Genomic DNA, 6,759 nt, shown 5'->3' with positions numbered 1-6,759 from the left:
GGTGTTTCTTGGTTTATTCGGTTATCATTGTGCTTTGAGATGTATTATATTTGAAGTCAAACTTTATGAGTTGTTGAATTCCTGTAACAGCTTGTTTATATCTGGTTTCAACAACTATAAAATTAGGATATCATTGACATACTGGGTGTACAGCAAGATATCAGGCCAAAAATTCTTGGAGTTTTTTGGCTTCTGGTGCCCTCACCACTAATTTACATAAGTTCCCTTTCAGGGAACTTCCCATGGTCACACCAACTTTCAACAATCAGACTTGTCTGAAAATGATAATCAATAAAATGGTATTAGGTACTATATATTATTTCCATTTTATTTTTATTTTTCTGTATTATTTTATTTATGTTTCTAAAAGTTATTATTATGGTTTATTTAGAATAACACTTTAATTAATTTTTATATTTTTTATATTCTGTATCTTTGAAATAAAAAATGTGAAATGGAAATCAAAATTACTTATATTTTTTATCACCTTAATTTTATTTTTCAGGAAAAAAATTTACCGGTAATTTACCGGTAAACCGGTATTTAAATTTTCATTTACCGAATTACCGGTAAATGAAAAAGTCAGTAAATTTACAATCCCTAGTCACCATAGCTGTAAAAATCTAAATATGTTAAACTTAATAGTCATTTGTTTTCTAACTAATTTTATCAAAATCTCTAGATCCTTTAGTAATAGGCATAAATTTTCCTGAAGGAGAACAAATCATATGAGGAACATGCCAGTAACTGACTATTCCAACTTTATTGTAGAGGGAAAATGCATTTTGGGTCCCCTGCCACTCTTCAGTCTTTTATTACAGATCTTTGACTTTATTGAAATTATGTTAATTACAACTGGATGAATCAACTGTGTTCATAAGCTGCTAAATAAAATTAACATAAGTCTATAATAAAATATTTTATTATAGCCTTATGTTAATTTTATTTAGCAGCTTATGTGAAATAGTTGTAAGATGACTAGAATCCAAGATCCTCCCTCATCACCACCCAACATCGTTTTATATAGGAGATACATAGATGATATAATCATTCTATGGAAGACACCTATAGATATATTAGTCTTTGTCTACTCCATGAACAACAACCCATATGGTTTGACTGTTGAAATTGATCAAGCGCACCCTACGGAGGTCCATTTCCTAGACATCAACATTCGAGTTGAAGGATCAGCAATCCACACTGAAGTATACCATACCAGTGGAGTCATGTGACCCGCATCAATACAAAATTTCAGCATATAATGCTCTAATTAGAAGAGCACACACTCCTCCACACAGCAAGCTCTGCATGACGAACTGAGACGTACTCATCACATTGCCTCAGACCACAGGTACCCCAAAATTACCTGTAAATTAATCAGAAAGTTCCACTGCTCCCAAGAAGTGCTCCAAGTCCACTCCTGAAACAAAGACCGACAAGGAGGAAAGGATCCCAATCACTTATAACCCGTATTGCCAATTACTCTTTACACAGATAGCTAGGAAGCACTGAATTCACATCACATATAGAAGGTGTCCAACCATTTTTGACATCCTTTGCAATGGAAAGGGTGTTCTTAACCACGATAGACTTCCAGGAGTCTACAATAAAAGATTGCAAATGTGATAGAGAGCTCTGTTACGTTGACTCTATGAAGTGTTCCTTGGGCATTAGAGTAAAAGAGTATATTGCGGACTTACAACACGCTAGGACCACCATAGCTCTGTGTATTTACACCAGTGATCCTGAGATAAAGCCGAATTTTAGCCAGGTGAGAATTATCCACAGCACACCATACACTGAACATGTAAAGTGATTTGAAGCCTTATACATATACAAACTTGGCAACACCTTCATCAATCACAAGAAATAAATAAATCAATCTTTGGCATGGCAAGCGCTAGTGGACAGAGTGCTATAAATTCTTGTCATTTGCTACGTATGTAGTATGCACGCCTGGTAAAAATGCATCGGCTAACACATATTCGAATTTCGAATAATTTTTGTATTTAATGGCATTCTAACAGAAATTCATCCTTGCCTGAAGAACCATTGAAGGTTCGAAAACGTTCGTGAAATTTTACTTTTCCATTTTTTGAAGTTAATTACACACCGGTAACAGGCTTTGAAGTACATAATTAAAATATTTTAATTTAAATTTAAAAAATATGAAAGGACTAAAAGATGTGTATACCTATATAAAAATACTTTAAAATGTTGATTAAAAAAGGAAAACCTTTTACAATAAAATTAAAAGGACCTTATTACCCACTTTAAAAAACTTCACTTCACTGTATGCTCATCAACCAAGTTCATATTGAAGATAAAGGATACAGTGAATTATAAAACATGGCGGGAGTGAAAGGCTCATTAAATGATGTAGGAATGGCTGCCAGATCTCACTGACAACTACTACAGGTATACCTCGAGTTACGTCGTTTTCAATTATGCATCGTTTGTCAAAAAATATATGGAAAAATAAAAATCAAATTTAAGTTATTTTATTCAACTTTACGTCTGTCCACCACAAATATTGAAGTTGTAATATCACCAGAAAAGCATTAAAGCACACAAAATCATATTAAAATATGTACATTTACAGTAAAATGTTAATATAATCATCACAAATCCTAGAGAACAAAACATGAAAAATCTGTATTTCTGTGTTGTCGTCTTATTTAGCGGTCTTTAAGTGCTCAATATTGGTGTTTACCACAGTAGCTCCAATATCTACAGTTTGGCGTCATCGTCAGCATCACTCGATATTGGTAAATTTAATATAAATTAGTTTATTTTCTACTGTCGCAAGATAATTTTAATAATTGTATTTGTTATTTATAAAATAAGATGATTTTGTAAGGTTAATGTCTTAGAGCAAACCACATTCACAAATAAAGAGTCTGTGATGTACTGTAAACATGTACAGTACATTTAAAGTATTGTACTATATGTAATTTGTTTGTTTGTAAGCTTAAAATATATTCTTATTAGCCATATATTATTGAAAATGCATTTATCAATAAAATACAGAACTGGGAATGGTTATTTGTGGTTTAGCCTAGTGACAAGTAAATTCAGAAACAGGTAAATTTGACTTACGTCGGTTTTTGACTTAAGTCACCTCTCCTGGAACCAATTACTGACATAAAGCGAGGTATACCTGTACTTTGTTTAAAAAGTAAACAGAATGTATTTAATCTTCTAAATGTTCATTAAGTTTTCTTTTAATATTAATTTCTTCCTTTTTAAGGATTTTATCACTCAGCGAGACCTTTCAGCCCTCTTGACTACAATGTATGGCGATTGTGGAATTGGTGTAATTGATTCGTGAAGATGTTCTCTAATCTTAATTTTTAATGTTTTTCCCACTTCATCACATAGGGTAGGGGCTCCTACTGCCAACCACTTCCAGTAGTTGACCATGGTAAGCCAAAATCCATGTGCAATTAGTCTACCTGAACAGATTTAGGCAAGCTATCTTCACAGAAAGCATCATAAGATGATCCCTTTTTCAATGACATGTAAGAATAACAGGTTACTTCACTCATGGGGATGGGAAAAATTGTTGTGCAACACCTTCTGGTAGTCAACCATGTAAGTTTTAAAGCCCTGACAATACCTTAATGAAGGTTCTATGTTTCAGGTATGTATTTTCTACAAAATGCCTATTATTGAGCTGCTTAATTATTTTTCTGGATGGTAAACTATCAAAGCTTATGCCATCACTAATAATTTGCATCAATTCTGATATATGTAAATAATGAGGTTGTCAACTACTGGGTATACTGACTCCATAAATTCATATGTTCGACCGCAGTGGTTGAGTACTGGAGCTTGTGAATTTTTTCTGTGATGTGTGTCCATGACTGAAAATGCACATCAGGTCTCCCTTTCACAGTTTCTACATTTGTGAGGCTCTCGATGAAGTAAAATCCAGTTGTTGATTGTGCGACTATGCTGGTTGACTACTGGATCAGAATTAAAAGTGATCAACCACTGATGCATGTCAGCTTTAAATACCCTGGAATAACAGTCATTGGAATGTTAAGCCAATCAAAATCATTCAAAAAAACAGAAAATAAAATTAACAGTTGTATACAGTCGACCCCCCTATAAGATCATTGATTTTTCCGTTTTATCTGAATTACATGTTGTACGAGTCACTTAGATTTTACAAATATGTGAGCCATTCACAGTCCGGCACACGTATTTGTAAAATCTAAGTGACTCGTACAACATGTAATTCAGATAAAACGGAAAAATCAATGATCTTATAGGGGGTCGACTGTAATCCAGTTTTAAAAACATTGCAGGTGTCAGAGCATAAAAATATCACTAGTAAAAGCCAAATCCAAATACATCAGAAAAAGCATTCTGATAATTTCTGTTATTAGAGGCCAAAAAAATGTCTATCAGAGCCACATCAAATTCTGAAACAAACTAGTCTGATTCAAATCATCTCCAGCAATTCCATATACATCATCACATGAAGATGAAAGTCAGGCAACATATTTGTGTTGCCTGACTTTCTTCTTGATTTGTATTGACCACAACCAATTGCTACAAAAAAGAAAAGTGAATGAAAACAATGCAAGTACTATTGATTCCAAGTCATCAAGAGAGTTCATATTAGAAAAGGAAAGAGCAAAATGTTGGATCTGATTATTGCAGCAGGTGGTAACATTTGAAATGTTCACCAATAGTAGGAACCCCTTACAATATTGCTGTAACAATGCAGCTCATAAGTGTTCATGTTGTTTACTACAAAAACATCACATACAGTGGAACCCCGCTTAACGAACATCCTGTTAACGACCAAATCGGTTAACGAACTTTTATTTTGCAAAAATTTTGTCTTGGATAACGAACGTAACGGTATTTTGTGTCAAATTTTAGTTGTGTTAGGCACGTGCGAGTTAAGCATTGCTTTTCTGAGTGTACTATACTTCTTTTTTCAGTTTTGTGATTTATATATTTAATCAATATGGCATCCAAGAAAGAAAAAAGTCATAGTGGCAATAGAAAACGACAATGCACTATCACATTTGAGAAAAATTTTGATTAAAAGAATAAGACAATCAACTTTAGATCAATTTCTTGTTCCTTATGGAAAGAGTTTTTGTTTGTTTGTTAAGTTATGGCAATGCAACACTTGGGTGATTTGCCTAGGGGGAATGCCTTCTGGGAGGTGTTTTTAAGGAAAACTGGCCCCTATTTAGGCGTTACAGACGTGGAGAAAACCCGGAAAACTCCATGTGGTCAGCCCATCTGAGCAAGGTGCGAACCCACGAACGAACTCCCCGTGTTCAAGGTACGAAGACCACTTAGCCATTGGTGATTTTTTTTTTTTTACCGAAAGAGACTTCGACTCGAAGAATCTTCCAATGAAGTGTTACCCGTTATTTTTTTTGGAGGGGATTCCCCTTCTAAGCATTAAGGTTCGTATATCTCCACTTTTCTGCCACCAACTACAACAAACAAAGGTATGTACAGTGCTATTTTATTAAACAAAGTTTACATGTTTGTTGCAGTAATGATAGATACTACATTTTCCTACATTTTCATCAAAGAAAATTACTGTATATTACAAATTAAATCACAAAAATTTCGGAGATTAGAACGGATTAATTGCATTTGCATTAATTTTTATGGGAAAAATTGCTTCGGTTAACGAACAATTCAGTTAACGAACGGAGTCGCGGAACGGATTAAGTTCGTTAACCGGGGTTCCACTGTATATGAAGTTAATTCATCCAGTGGTCACTAACATAATTTTAATAAAGTCCAAGTACTGAAGAGGGTCAAGAGTAGAGCAATCTATTTAAATGTCTCTTGTCAGTGGCATTTTTAGAGTAGCAGTCTGCATAAGGGAGCACTATTATAAAGATCTATAAGGATCTATATTTAATCTTATGATACAGTACATCATAAAATTTGCGTAGTGTAAAAACCCGTTATCAAATCTCAAGAAATACCTATCAGATTAAAAGAAAACAACTGAAAATGATGACTGGGTCAAACAAGACAAAGAAGAAATGGAAATTGTTTGTGAACAACAAAAAACCCCGTTTTTCATAAAGATTTACTGTATTTTCTCCCTTTGCTTAAATGAAATTTAGAAGAATTTTACTACTTAAAATTACAATCTTGTAAAATGCATTATATAATGTTTGAAAAGAAAGCTAAGAAAATGATTACAATTAAACAAATTTACTTAAAGAAGTTTGTGAGTAAGGGCATTCACATCTTTTCAGCTAGGCACCCTACTGTAGTTTCACTTCTCCCCAGAAATAACGTGACTGATAAATCTATTGTATTTACTGATTATTCAGTAAAACAGAATATATGTAAACACAGCAAAATTATATGATAATGAATTTTAACATTTCTAAATACATCATAACTTATAGAGAACTAACCCAGAAGATATAAGTTATTTGCAATATTCAAATATCTCCAAGTGATCTTGTTACTTTGGATAAAGGAGCATAATACAATAATTCTTAAGTGAACTTGACCATACATGGAGATTTTTCAGCATAATATTTTTGATATTGATGATGATAATTTTAATACTTAAACTTAATTTTTATTTCTTCACATATTACAGCAAAGTCAAATCTGTTTTATAAACAATTGAATAATAGTTTCTAACAAGCTATTCTTAGATCAAAATTCTTTATTCGAAATGGAGCATTCATTAAAGATTAAGAATATAATACACACTATTCTTTTAGTTTGTATTTTACAAGAAAATGT

Source organism: Centruroides sculpturatus, unplaced genomic scaffold (assembly GCF_000671375.1).
Source record: "Centruroides sculpturatus isolate CEXI.00-Female unplaced genomic scaffold, Cexi_2.0 scaffold531, whole genome shotgun sequence".
NCBI lineage: Eukaryota > Metazoa > Arthropoda > Arachnida > Scorpiones > Buthidae > Centruroides > Centruroides sculpturatus.
Note: the sequence above shows the minus strand (reverse complement) of the source record.